The 14,970-nt window shown below is 43.1% G+C and overlaps 1 protein-coding gene across 6 annotated transcripts in view; it reads right to left on the bottom strand.

The window, feature by feature from the left end:
* Positions 1-9,837, bottom strand: part of LOC103185983 (cytoplasmic dynein 1 intermediate chain 1) — a 119,467-nt gene extending 109,630 nt beyond the window's left edge. For 4 of the 6 annotated variants that reach the window (XM_042331925.1, XM_042331928.1, XM_042331927.1 and 1 more), the window contains exons 1-2: positions 9,740-9,803; positions 363-417 (exon numbers count right to left, since the gene is read on the bottom strand). The gene's annotated coding sequence lies outside the window, so the exon portion shown is untranslated. Of the gene's footprint in view, positions 1-362; positions 418-507; positions 527-9,739 lie in introns of those variants that run through there. The other 2 variants (XM_042331926.1, XM_042331930.1) reach the window with 2 other exon arrangements.
* Positions 9,838-14,970: the final 5,133 nt, after the last annotated feature.

The following is a 14,970-nucleotide window of genomic DNA, read 5'->3' as shown; positions in this document are numbered from 1 at the left end:
ACTCAACTCAAGTTTTCTACATTCAATAATAATAATAATCCTTGCATTTGATATAGCGCTTTTCACGTCGGGAGGACGTCCCAAAGCACTTCACAGAACACACTGTAAAGTGAATTGACTATATATTTGTGGGCGAACACAGCAGCCAATTGCGCACAGCAATGTCCCACAAACAGTCGTAGATTGAAAATGACCAATTTATTATTGTTTTGGGTTTTTGGAGGGATTATTATTGAGTCATGTACAAATCTCATGTTAGCACTTATTGCAATTTCCTCATCTTATTTCTCAAAGATTGTTCAGAATTTAAAAATACTAAAATTATATTTTTATGAATAGATACAATCAATATCACAACTCACTGGAAGTCTTACTGTGGGTTATTTAGAAGTTCCAATCAGAAGCATTTCAGTAGAACTGTAATTAAAGGAAAACAAATATTTATAACTCCACAAAAAGCACACACTGTGGGTTAGGTTAAAATGTAAAGATAAATTACAGCAAGACCTTTACAAGGAACAGGAGGGCAATGTGTTATTTTCCACCAGGCAAAACTCTCTTCACTTTTCACTTTGAATAGTCTCATGGGATCTGTAACAACCACCTGAATAGGCAGACAGGATTTCAGGTTAACATCTCATTCGAAGGACTGACTGATATACAATACGGCTGCGTTTTCCCTTTTCCAATTTTTGTCTAATTCCATTTTAAAAGCTATTATGGTAGTAAAAGAATAGTTAAGGCAGACTGCTAAAATATGAAAGAGGTAGAACTTCTGGGTAAATATCCAAATAGTACCAATACAAGTTACATTTATACAGTGCCTTTTACAATAAGAAGGTCTCAAAGTTATTACATATGAAAGCTGGGGACCGTCAAGAGGATAGAGAACAAGGTCAACCCAGTAATGCAGGACTCTGACAAAGAAAGGTTCACCAAATGGTGACAACTAAAGTCAAGATGCCACAGAAAAAAAAAATCACGAGTCTGACTTGCACAAGGGAACCATAACAAACACTCTGCACCAGGGACTGATTCTGCAATAGCGCTTCCCTGCCCAATTTCTAAATTAGAAAATGATTCACCTCTTGTCAATGGGCAGGCTGTAACAAGGTGAAATAAATATAAGTAACAACACAGCACTGATATAAAAAGAGAACCTGATATACATAAGAGACATTTTTGGTCTTTTGCTCAGATACACAGACGTATTTCAGAGTGGAAGACCAAATGTGAAATGTTTTCATTTAAAAAGACAATCCATTTGAAGTTTATTTTGAGCACAATTATAATAAACTTCATTAGGTTACATGAGCGACATTTCATCTCTAGCACTGTAAAGTACAATAGAACCTCATTTTAACAGCTACATTATATAATGCAGTGAATGAGTAAGCACTGGCCACCAATGATCATACCCTGTTATAAAGCTGGGTGGGATTTTATGGACCTCCGAGCTCTCATTCTCAACTGGTGTATATTCAACACTAAGAAATGCAGCTAAATGAAGCTTTAACTATGTCACCAAACACACAAGCATTAATTACGTATTGAAATATACTATCTCCCTGATAGATTATCTGGTCCATGTGGCAGACCAGTGCACCAAAGACCCCATTGTATGAATTAAGCATTAAGCGTTCCCTTCGCTCGGCCGACACTTCCCTCAAGATTCGCCCCACTATAGCCATTTCCCACACTCCCTGGAACTTCATTCCAAGGTCCCTCCGACTTGCTCCTTCCCTCCCCTATTTCAAAATATGCATGTCTTTGTGTATTTGTAAGTGTACAAAATGTAAATTGTAAAGTGTAAACAATTTTCATACCGGATTCACAATATCAAAATATGCACTTCTATAATTCTGAGACAGAGCTAACAATTTGGGTTGTTATTTGGGACTAACAAGGCACTGTCTATGATAGTTGACAAAGGGGGTGGGGGGAAGAACTAACGGTAGCAAAATATTGGTTTTCAGTTCTGAGGACAGAGAGCCCGATACTTCCAAGCATCACTGTTTAATAATCAGACTATGAGTGTAGAAATATATCTCCAGCTCCAGAGACCACACACATGGCATAAATATGGCCACAGAAAATGGGCACTTGTGTATCCAATTGTTGTAGTGTTAACAGAAAACAGTTAAAGCCCAACCATATTCAGGAGACCTATAATTGTGGAGGCCAAAGCAGAATTCTGCACCAAACAATTTCTGCAGCAAGTTAAAACTATTGTGTTTGGCTACATTAACAAGGGAAACCTTAGCTAACCTGGAGCTGTGGACAATTATGGTGCAAATTCTTGTAAATCTCCACTGTTCCCCTCCAAGGCATTAGCATCTTTCCTGAAGTGATGTTATAAAGCATGAATGAATACATTAGAACAGTTGTAACCAATGATTCGCACAAACTTAAAATTATTCCTTCACCTTTGTATTCTGGCCCTGTGTATAAAACCCAGAACATTGTTAGCTTTTTTCACAGCTCTTTCCACTATGATCTGCCCTTTACAACTCCACGCTGAGTGTCCCTGATCAACTCATGCCTATCTGATCACTAACCTAGTCCCTCATTTTTGCCTCCAAAAGTTTACTCACAACTGACCAGACTAATGGTCCTGAAGTTACCCAGCTCATCATTTGTAACTCTTCTTAAACAGTGGCACTTCTGCTGTCCTCCAATCCTTTGGCATCTGACCGATCTCCAACAGCTTTTGGAAACCGACAGTCTCCACTATCTCCTCCCTGGTTTCCCTCAATAATTTGGGATACATCCCATCAGGACCCTGCGACTTCAATTGTTAGTTTCCCTAACATTTTTAGTATAGTTTCCTTCTGGATTTGTATCCCAAGTAGCTGTTCCTTATTCCCTTCCTTTAAATGTCCGTGGGAGTACCCCTCTTCTCTGTGAAGTGAGGCAAAATACTCATTAAATAGTTCCACCATACCCTCATTCGCTACCAATGATTTACAGCTTTCATCTTAAGTGTCGCAACTCCCTCCTGAGCTACACTTTTACTTCTAATGTTTATACAACCTCTACTATTCCCCTTAATATTATCCGATAGCACTTTTTCATGTTCCCTCCTAATCTTCCTAATTTCCCCTTTTGCCTCTACTATGCCTTTTATATATTTCATGGTTTTCCAGAGTTCTATTAGATTTGCATTTTACGTGAGCTTCTCGCTTGTGCTTCATTTTCTTCCTCATTTTTTTTTGATAGCCACGGTACCATATGTTTTGCTGCACCCCTTTAACTCCTTTTGGAATGCGCCTGCTCTGCACTCTTTCAATCTCACTTTAAATAAATCTCATTGCTGATCAGCTGTTTTGTACGTCAATACCTGTGACTAATGTATCCATGCTAACTCCCTCTTTATCTCTATGAAATTTGCTTTCCAGTCAAACATCTTTTTTCCCACAAACCCCCACAGTCAAACCACTTAACAGTATATCCTGTGAAGCACTTTGAGATGTCTCAATGACATGATACTGTGCTATATCAAGTGCAAGAATTATTATTGCATAGGTTCTAATTATATTATGATTGCTGTTTCGCAAATTTTCCCCCACATCCAGATCAATTACTTGTCCCATTTCATTTACCCAAACTAAGTGTAACACTGCTGTCCACATGTGGCAAAGCATTCTATGTTTCAAGTCCAAAACGCCTCGCCTTTTCAAAAAAACATTCTTGTGGTAGTTTCCCCTCAGTATTTGAAACGGAACACAACTACCAACAGTTAAATGACCATTGCAATAATTTATCGTCTGAAAAGTTGCAAAACTGCCCAAAGGGGCTGCCAACTTGGATTAAAGCTTTCCCATGTGGCAAAAGCAGCAGAAGTAATAGGACCTGAGGAGGGGGAATGGAAGAGAATTGCAAGGGCAGCTCCAACAAAGCATACAAAGAAAAAGCTCATTATTTTTTGCCTGAAATCTCTTAAGGAGACATGCATCCCAGTTGGATTTGCCACCTTACCCACAATTCATGCAGCATATAATAAACAAGCTATAAAAAGATGGAAGCTTGCAGTTTAAACAAAGAAGTATTGTGTTCAACTATGGTACAGAAAGAAACAATGAACATAGATATGCATTATAAACTGAACATAGCTATCCCAAAGCTATTTCAGGCAGGAACAGTGTGCGCTCGCAGTTGAAATACAAAACACATGCAAAAGGAAATAAGTATGTGGCAACATGGTTTTAACAGTGTGTTTCTATTTACTTGTGAACCCCATAGGCTCTATATAATGTAGTCAAATTAATTATTTAGGCTTCATGCTGTACCATTTTATCATTAAGGAAGCCAAAATCAAGGTGAGGAACTGCATGATTCATTTCCAATTTAGCACATTGCACACAACTTTTGGTCAATACATTTTTTTGGCAAACATATAAAACATGGACATTTTCATCATTTTTGTTAACACAGAAATTGCTGGGCAGATGTACAGAATTGTAGTCATGCATTGGTGCTTTCGGCATGAACTGCAAAGGCTTAGGCAGAAGAATGGGAAGCTACGAGCAAACTAGTTAAAATCAACAATCAAAAGCTCTAACTTGTCCAGTCTTCCCTGATAGTTGTATCCTCTCATCTCTGGAACAGCCTAGTAAATCTACATTGTGCTTGTCGCTTGCTACGGTAACGTCAAAATGTGATCCAACCAAGTTTTACACAAAGTTAACATTACTTTCCCTGCTTTTCTAATTCCACTGATATTCTGGTCTGGTCTGATATCTGATCCAAAAGGGCAAAGCAGAATGTCAGCTGTTAAGCTTTCACTTACCAAATCTCCTGCTCCCAGAACACTATCATTGCCTAGGATTCTATCCTTATACAGTTCAATTGCAGAAATTGCCATATCATGACCTTCGCCATGGTGATGAAGGATCCATGAGGCAAAAACAGGTTTGGAGCACAAGCTGGATTGAAAAATGCATACTGCTGCCTGTATCTTTGTTAAATGTTCATCATACAGGTATGGCTAAAAGCAAATGATTTTCTAGTGAAAGAGTTAACTTTAGATACTTTTAATTTAAATCATTTTCAGGCAGCATTTGAGTGCCAAGCCAAGTTTGGGACTGTCTGCAACATAGAAAGCAGAAAAGCACAAGAAGACATAGTGAGGAAACAACGCCTCACCTCAATTGGGAAATCCAGGACAAGAGAACATATCTTTAAAAACAAAGCTAAGCTAGTGTATGGGGAAGCTACAGAAAATCATACAGAAAAATATGATTCACAATGCCTTAGATACAATTGATGGAAATATTCAAGATAGTTCTTGATTAAAGGATATTAAGAGATTACCGATAAAAGGCAGGAAAGTGAAATTAAAGATTTGCCACAAATGTAATGGCTCGATGAGCTGAATGATCTACTCCAGTTCCTGTGAGTCAAGGGATTTTAGGTGTCAGAATTAATGGGCTTCAGTTGATTCCAATTGAGACAATGTTTGTATCAAATATAGCTTAACAAGTCCTTCTTTACAGACATTCAAAATGGGTCACAGCTTTACTCTATTAATCAAAATCACTTTCAACTTACTGTTGGTAATGTTATTTTATAGCCTCATTTAATTTTTGGATTAGTATTAATGCAGCATTCTTTGAATGAGTCATTAACTGTTCCAATTCTAACAAGTTCTTTTGTGCTAACAAAAATATTCAGTAACTTGCATAGCAAGCCCAGAGGCATAGCATAATTTTAATCACAGACCATAATAATGTTAAGAGAGGTTGTGCCTACAGCATTGCTAAATAAATGATGATGGGTATTGCTAGTAGAGCACTAAGACAGGTATTGTTAGCAGCGCTAGAGATTCATAGCTAGTAGCATTTAGACGGGTAAAGCTCAGAGCATTCAGACTGGTAATGTTTTGCAATTATATTAGTATTTAGGACCATTAATTATTTCTCCAGTTACTGGAGCACGGTTCCACAAGTACCAGTCAACTTCGATTGACAGGATATGCAACCACAAGGGACTACCAAACCCAATGCTGACATCACACACAAGCTGGCACCTTGGCTAATTTTCCCACCCTATTGCATTTATATAGTGCATTTCAGGAGGGCATGAAAGGCACTATATCACCCCTAACACAGGGACACTGATGCCAATTTTAACATCACAACCTCTTGCCGCTGCTGAGATCAGCTAAAGTTTAATCACAAGACGTTTATCCTATAAAAATAAAAAAAGTACTACTATAGTTGTGTAGAGCCTTGTCCAGATAACTAATCTGAAGCATTTTGTTTAATTTTGGATATACTTTCGAAAGGTGATGCTAGTTTTGGAGGTCATCTAGAAATGATTCACCAGAATTTCATACCCAAGATGAAGAGATTTAGCTATAATAACAGGATAGTTATATTCTCTAGAGCCAAGGAGATTAAGTGGTTATCTGGTTGAGAATAGAGAATAAAAGGAATTGGCAATGTAAATAGAGAATGACTCTTCCCTCTGCAAAGGGAATCTGAACCAACAGGAAAGACACTGTTGGTGATGACCATTTCCTCACACAAAGGGTTGTAATACTGCAAAATGCACCAATGGTCAACTGCCCTTTTCACTGTCCAGGAGCACCTGTTAATTGCTCCAGGATTCTACCCCAAGTGAAGGGTGCTATATAAATGCAAGTTGTTGCTCCAGAAAGCTCCAACTACAGAATCAATGAGGCATTTAAATGGGAGATGGATAAATTAACGGATAAATAAATTGATATTTGAGAAATTCGATGATCAAATAAAATATCAGGGAAGGCCTGCCTCAATTTCTATAGTTTAATAGCTACTTCATGCAAGATTCTCAAAATTCTGAAGCTTCATGCATCAAACATTAAAGTACAGTATAACAAGAAGATCTTGTCAACCAATCTCTTCAGACTATAGACTAATCATTTAAATGAACGTTCCTTAATGTAGACGAGGCCTTTCTCTTCATTAAAGGAAGAAACCTATTAAAATAGTGGAGTTACTACGAGTCAAAATGCTACGCACAAAATTCAGTCTTTGCTTTCTGCTAATTATACACAAACCAGTCTGAAGTTTGGGGGTTTTTTAGACTCTCAAAAACAATGCTTTAAATTTAAACCCTAGTTATTGTTCTTTTTGCAATACAATAATTCACTTGCACAATTACAATGAAAGAAAGGGATGATGGATTAAAAAAATAACAATGCTCCTAAAACTGATTCAAAAGCATGACCGGTTTAGATGTAACCATCTGGAAGCTTCTCAATGACCCACAACATGCTGGTACTTGGAAATCTATAATTCACAAAACTCTTAAAAATACTAGGAGGCACATTACAGATTGGAGTAATGTATACTAAGCCATGGCTCAGGTCAGTGCACACAATTCCAAAATCTCAACAACAACAACTTGCATTTATACAGTGTCCTTCCCATGGGGTAGCATCCAGGAATGCTTGAGATTCCAAATCTCACTCGAGGCAGTAGCAAAGATAAAGATAAGGCACTTCCCCCAGAGGGAAGAAAATAAAGTTAACTCAAGCTATTCTGATGCTTCACTTAAGAGGCATTATCACAGCCCTAGAAGATAGAGAATTAGCAAAAGAATTGTGTTTCTTGTCTAGGAACCTTAAGGCGGGAAAGAAGAAATAGAAAATAACAGTTTGTATTGCATCTTCCACGTCGGAAAGACGTCCCGAGGCACTCGACAATCAGTGTTTCGAACCTGAGCTGGGGGTCGGGATCGGGAGGCTGGAGGGCAATGGGCGGAAGGAGGATGATGAAATGTATGGTCGAAAAGGAGGGTCTTGAGACAGGTCTTGAAGCAGGCAAGGGAGGGGACAAGGCAGAGGGACTGTGGGATGGAGGCGCTGACGGGAGCCAATCAGGAGAGCTTCGGGCTTATTAGCGTTCAACTGAAGAAAGTTAGCTCTCATCCAGGACTTGATGTCTGACAGGCAGTCTGTCTGGACAGCAATGGTCCTGGAGTCGAAGATGGACGCAGAGGTACAGTTGGGTGTCATCCGCACACGTGTGGAAGTTGACCTCATGTCTACGAATGATGTCACCAAGAGGGAGCATATAGATATTGAGGAGGAGGGGACCAAGGACAGAGCCCTGAGGAACTCCGCACAAGACGGTGCGGGGGCTGGAGAAGAAACCGTTTGTGGAGATGAAGTGGAGACGGTGTGAGAGGTAGGCTGTCACTGAGAGTGTGAGAGATTACACTGTCCAGCGCCTTGGGACATCCTCCTGATGTGAAAGGTGCTATACAAATGTAATCTTGTTGTTGTAGGCAGCAGACTTGGAGCCCCTCCATCTTGCTTCCTCCTTCATCTTGTTCAACATCTGTTTCTAGACATTCTTCCTTGCGTTTTGGTCGTCTTTCCTCTCCCAAACCCAGTTTGGTTACCCAGCCAGCCGTCTCAAGCACTTTGTGACATCTAAGGCACCATATAAATTGTATTGACAGCAAATTCTGTGAAGCGCTTTGAGACGCCTTCCCAACACAAGTCACAATATCAAATACAAGTATTAATGTTATTATTACTATTAACAAAAAGCACAGGAATTGTATTTTATGCAAGCACTATTGCTTTGAGCAACATGCAATTAACATTGTTATTAGAAACAGGATATTAAACTTTACAGCAAAGGAGAAGTGAATCACCCTCTTGTTTGTGCTGCTGTTTGCTCCTACCTATTCAATTCCCATTTAGCTTTGCTCCATTTCCGTTTAGCAAAAGCATATCCTCGCTCCATTTAACCTACAAAAAGCACAGCTTCTCTCCACTCACCCTATTTAAAACACTAATCTTGACACCATCTATTAAACACCTGCTCCAGCGGAAATACACTGAACTTTCCAAGTTATCTTCACAGAAGTTCAAACAAAATTAAAATGACTATTGTATATATTTATGTACAAAAACATCTTAAGAGTCAAGGGGTTTGACAGCAAATCCACGCTCTGAAGCTTGTCTGCAATTCAGTCGGTGGTGACAACAGCATTAAGTTTGAAAAGAGGGAGACTTTGGGGGTAAATAACAACAGTGCTCATCGGATATCAGATGCTCGGCGTCATGCAGCCTATTGATGGGCGGGGAAGGATGCAGCAAAGGACCAGAGCAGCAGCACAGATCACAGCTGCAGCAGCTGCAGGCCATCGCCATCGCCAGCACCAGCAGCACCAGCAGCACGCGGGTCCGTCCTGATGGGCTGGGGCTGACGCCACTTGTTTTCTCTTCTCTGCCGCCGGCGCCCATCTCACCAGAGACCAGTCAGTCATCCTTTCAGACAAAGCGATTCAGCCCTCAACCACCACAAGAACAGCAGCAGCCGGACACAGCCCAGCCCAGGTAGCCCAGCCCAACCCAGCCCAGGCAACCCAGTCAGCCCAGCCAGCCCAGCCCAGGCAGCCCAGCCCAGGCAGCCCAGCCCAGCCCAGGCAACCCAGGCAGCCCAGCCCAGCCCAGCCCAGGCAGCCCAGCCCAGGCAGCCCAGCCTAACCCAGCCCAGCCCAGGCAACCCAGGCAGCCCAGCCCAGCCCAGCCCAGGCAGCCCAGCCCAGCCCAGCCAGGGGCTGGGGGGGCAGGGGAGGCAAGTCGCCATGGTGATGAGGATGCAGGAATCAAACCAAATACCAGCTCAAATGCACCAGGTTATAATGCATTTTTTTGCTGCAAATGACATCTACGTTTGTACTGATTTGCAACACTGTTAAAATACAGCAAAGCAGAGGCTGCAGTGACAGCACTTACAGCTCTGCGTCTGTCCCTCTCTCTCTCTCTGTCTGTCCCCTGACAGCGGGCAGGCGGCGCGCGCATGCGCACTGAGCCTCCCCAACCCACCACGCCCTGTCCATTGTTGTGCGCGCGCAGCTCAGTGCTCCCCCCCCCCCGGGCTGGGGCTCCGTGTCACGTGGTCACACCCTCCCACCTGAACCACTCCAGGGGGCAAACAGCACATTGGGAGCCAATACAGTCAACTCACTTCACAGGGTATTCTGTCAGGGGCTTTGGGGCGTCTCAGCGACCTGATAAGGCACTATATCAAATGCAAAGGATTATTATTATTATAAAGTTGTTATTGTAACATTACGCTGCAACAATAACAACAATTTGTATTTGAATAGGATAGCGTCTCGGTGCGCCTAAATGCTAAGTGCAATTGGCTTAAATGCCTTAATGCTTGTCGCAGGTAGTTTCTCCCTATAGAAACCTACGTTCATTTCACGTGCCACAGCCCACAGGTTGTCTCAAGCATTTCAGGGGTGGGGTGGTGTTCAACCGGATAGCATTATTCCTTACATTTGATATTGCGTCTTTCGTGTCAGGAGCGTGTAGAGTGTAGTGGCTGTGTTTCCGTAGATAAATGCAGCAGCCAATTTGCACATTGTTCCACAAATAGCTATGAAGTGAATGATCAGTTATATCTGGGGGATTGTTGGCTACAGCACCATAAGAAACTCCCTTTTCTTTTCAAGTACTGCAACGGGATTTTTAACATCCACGTGAAAAAGCAAACAGGAACTTATTTTAACATCTCATCCAAAAGACAGCACCTTCAACAATGCAGCACGCCCCCAGCACTGTGTTGGACTATCAGTCTAGACCAGCGGCACAAGTGCCAAAAGGTGGCTCCGCATGTAGTGGTACATAAGGGGCAGTAGTGAGGGAGAGCGGCAAGGGAGGGAGAGCAGCGAGGAAGAATAGTGAGGGAGGGATATCAGCGAGGGAGGTAGAGCAGCGAGGGAGGAGAGCAGCAAGGGAGGAGAGCAGCGAGGGAAGGAGAGCAGTGAGGGAAGGAGAGCAGTGAGGGAAGGAGAGCAGTGAAGGAAGGAGAGCAACGAGGGAGAGCAGCGAGGAAGAACAGTGAGAGAGGGAGAGCAACGAGGGAAGGAGAGCAGCAACTGAGGGAGAGCAGTGAGGGAAGGAGAGCAGTGAGAGAGGGAGAGCAGAGAGGGACAGAAGCGAGGGCAGCAGCAAAGGAGAGCACTGGGATGTCTAAGCAGGTGCGACGAAGACTTGATTGGGTCAAGCATTTCTTGGTCAGACACATCACAAGAGATGTACATTACTGGAGCTCTCATTCTCCCCACAGCAGTGGTTAGAGCATTCGCCTTACAAGCCAGAGACCTGAGTTCAATTCCCAGCACGGCAAAACCTTGGGCAAGTTTCCTTACTCCACACGCCTGATAATATCCCTCAAGAAAAAAAGAATAATAAATTGGTCACTTCAATCCACGACTGTTTGTGGGACACTGTAGTGCACAATTGGCTGCTGCATTTCGCCCACAAATATACAGTCAATTCACTTACCATATATTCTGTGAAGTGCTTTGAGACATCTAGAAGACATGAAAAGCGTTATATCAAATGCAAAGATTATTATTATCTTATTATTATAATACCACAGAGCCCATGCTGCTATTAGCATCCTGTTCAGTATAAGATATTAGAGGTGGGATCTCATCATCCTGGCCCTGCAAGATGGCAGCGTGAGGGGACTGCACACCTTCTCTGATTGGCAGGACATGACAAGTGGTGTTTCTCAGGCGTCTGTACTGGGGTCTCGGCCATTCACCATACATATATGAATGACTTGGATGAAGAACTAGTAAGTTTTATATCTAAATTTGCAGATGACATAAAGTTAGGAGGCACAGTAAATTGTGTAGAATCATAGAATTATACAGCACAGAAAGAGGCCATTCGGCCTATCGTGTTTGTGCCAGTTCTTTGAAAAGAGCTATCCAAATCAATCCCACTTCCCGACTCTCTGCCCATAGCCCTGCAAACTTGTCCTCCCCAAATAATTATCTACTTCTCTCTTGAAAGCTGTTATTGAATCAGCTTCCACCACATTTTCAGGCAATGCATTCCAGATCCAAACTCGCTGTGTAAAAATATTTCTTTTCACCTTCCCTCTGTTTCTTTTAACAATAATTTTAAATCAGTGCAATCGGGCTATCGACCCACCCACCATTTAGGAATGAAATTAGGAGGCAGTTTTTCACCCAAAGGGTCATGAAATCTGAAACTCTCTCTGCCAAAAGGCTGTGGATGCTGGATCAATTAACAATTTCAAGACTGAGGTGCACAACTATTTGTTAGGTCAGGGGATTAAGGGATACGGGACAAGGGCGGGTAATTGGACTTGAGGTACAGATCAGCCATGATCTTATAGAATTGCGGAATAGGCTCGAGGGGCTGAATGGCCTGCTTCTGTTTCTATGTAAAAGAGTGGTCAATGGCCCTGGGCAGCACTTGCCAGTTAGTCTCACTGCCAGCTTACTTCACAATGGTCTTACAGATGTCAGCTCACTCACACCCCCACTTCACTGTCCACTCAAAGGATGAAATTGTTCGGCTGCTAAGTCTACAATCACTGCACTGTGTGTGTGACGTGTATTGTGTGCTAGCATAAGAACATAAGAAATGCTAGACGAAAAAAGACCAAGGTCCATCTAGTTCTTCTTCCACCTTCCTGGTGGTCGCATGCACATATATCCCATACTACCTATGTACTTTATCCCATAATGTTATTTCCTAAAAGAAAACTATCTAATCTGTGTTTGAAAGAATCAACATTTCCTGCTTCAACTGTCTCCCTAGGGTGCCTGTTCCACAGATTCACTATTTGTTCACTGAAATAGTGTTTGTATAGATTTGTTTTGAATTTGTTCAGGCTCTGGCAGCATCAACCTCCATGGTTGCACGCTCCAACTCACCGCCAGTCAGGAACCTAGATGGCTTGTTCGACCCTCAATTGTCTTTTCTTCCCCACATCCAAGCCATGACCTGTTCTGCCTTCCATCACCTCCATAACATCGCTCGACTCCATCACTACCTCACCCCTCAGGCCACTGAAACTCTTGTTTATGCCTTCATCACCTCTAGGCTCGACTATGCAAACGCCTGCTTGTCGGCCTTCCCAACTCCTCCTTCCACAGGCTGCAGATAATCCAGAACTCTGCAGCCCATGTCCTCTCCCACACCAAACTCCATGACGCATTCTCCCCCATTCTCGCCCGACTCCATTGGCTCCCTATCCTTCAGAGGATCCAGTTCAAGATCCTGGTCCTCACCTACAAAGCCCTCCATGGCCTCGCCCCACCCTACCTCTGCGACCTCCTAACCCCCTACCAACCCACCTGCTCCCTCCGCTCAGCCGGCTCCGGCCTGCTCCGTGTCCCCCGACCCACCATTGGCGGGAGAGTCTTCAGCCACTCTGCCCCCAACCTCTTAAATTCCATCCCCCCAATCACTCCGCCTCACCCACCCCTTAGCCCCCTTCAAGTCCCGCCTCAAAACCCTTCTCTTCGACCATGCCATCGGTCACCCCCCTTCCCTCCTTCTCCCTCCCTGACCCCACTCGGGTCTGAAATGTTCAGTTATTGCCTGTATTGTGAATGGTTGTGGGATTCAATTGCTAGACTAAACCGCCTGCAATCATCTGACCCTGACACAAAAATAGCTGCCAGCTGACTTCACAATGATCTCACAGATGTCAGCTCACTCACTCCCTCTCCCACCGCTTCACTGACGTAGAAATGGTCCCGAATCCATAAGTATAACGTTAGGAGGGAATTTCTAACATCTCCAAACAGTTTCATTCATTGAGATATTGTACTATTCACATACAAATGTCAGCACAGTCAAGACGAGATAATTGTCCCATTGAGCCTATAGGAATACTGGATAATAAAATGTTGCCTTTTTCTGTAATAGGTTTGATATTGTTGGAGATAAGCGTAAATATATATCAATTAATAAATATATTCTGTATGTTTTGTTTAAAAAATGTAAATGTTATATTTCTGGAAAGGAAACACAAAAATATTGGTTGCCACAATCATCTGCAAAATATACAGCCACAACACTTTACGGTAAAACCTTGTGAAGCACTTGGTGGTGTCTCAACGTGCTAAGGCACTACATCAATTACAAGGCTTATTAACAGTAGTGAGGACCACACCTCTGACAACACCCCCCCCCCCCATGCACTGTACTGGGGTGTCAGCCTAATTTATTGGATGACCATATTTCCCCGATTTCCAGGGACTGTCCCCGGATGAGATATTGTGTCCTTGGCCAAATTTACCGTCTGAAGTTCAGCAAAAAACTGAGCAAGAACTTAAAATTCTAAAACAGATACATTCTTCAGAGAAACACAACCATTAACCCAACAAGCTTATCCGGTACTGCCAGCATCAGCAATTGTGGTGAATTCATTTATTTATATAAACCTGTCCTCGGATTTGTCGATTGGCGGATCACTTTCCGGGTGTAATAATCTCTTCAAAAACAAATAGTAGTAATTTGGTCTCTCAATCCATGACTGTTTGTGGGACACTGCTGTGCTCTATTGGCTGCCGTGTTTCGCCCACAAAATGTACAGGATATTCACCAAACAGCATATTGTGTGAAGCGCTTTGAGACGTGATAAGGTGCTATATCAAATGCAAGGTTTACTATTACTATTTAGTTCACAAAACACGAGCACCCCAAGCCCCTCACACTGTGTGAGCTGGAAACCACATTCCTGCACCTCAGCGGCAGGAGTGCTTTTCCCACTGTTCCAGGAAGTTTGTATTTTGAGACTAAAATGTTTATCAGCAAAGACCAGCTGCTGCCTGTCCCTGTGTGCCCCTGTGGCTGTGGGTCCCTGTCCCTGTGGGTCTCTGTCCCTGTGGGTCTCTGTGGCTGTGGATCCCTGTGGCTGTGGGTCCCTGTCCCTGTGGGTCCCTGTCCCTGTGGGTCTCTGTCCCTGTGGGTCTCTGTGGCTGTGGATCCCTGTGGCTGTGGGTCCCTGTCCCTGTGGGTCCCTGTCCCTGTGGGTCTCTGTCCCTGTGGGTCTCTGTGGCTGTGGATCCCTGTGGCTGTGGGTCCCTGTCCCTGTGGGTCTCTGTCCCTGTGGGTCCCTGTGGCTGTGGGTCCCTGTGGCTGTGGATCCCTGTGGCTGTGGGTCTCTGTGGCTGTGGGTCTCT

Source organism: Callorhinchus milii, unplaced genomic scaffold (assembly GCF_018977255.1).
Source record: "Callorhinchus milii isolate IMCB2004 unplaced genomic scaffold, IMCB_Cmil_1.0 Scaffold2, whole genome shotgun sequence".
Lineage (NCBI taxonomy): Eukaryota > Metazoa > Chordata > Chondrichthyes > Chimaeriformes > Callorhinchidae > Callorhinchus > Callorhinchus milii.
This window is presented reverse-complemented; position numbering and strand designations above follow the sequence as displayed.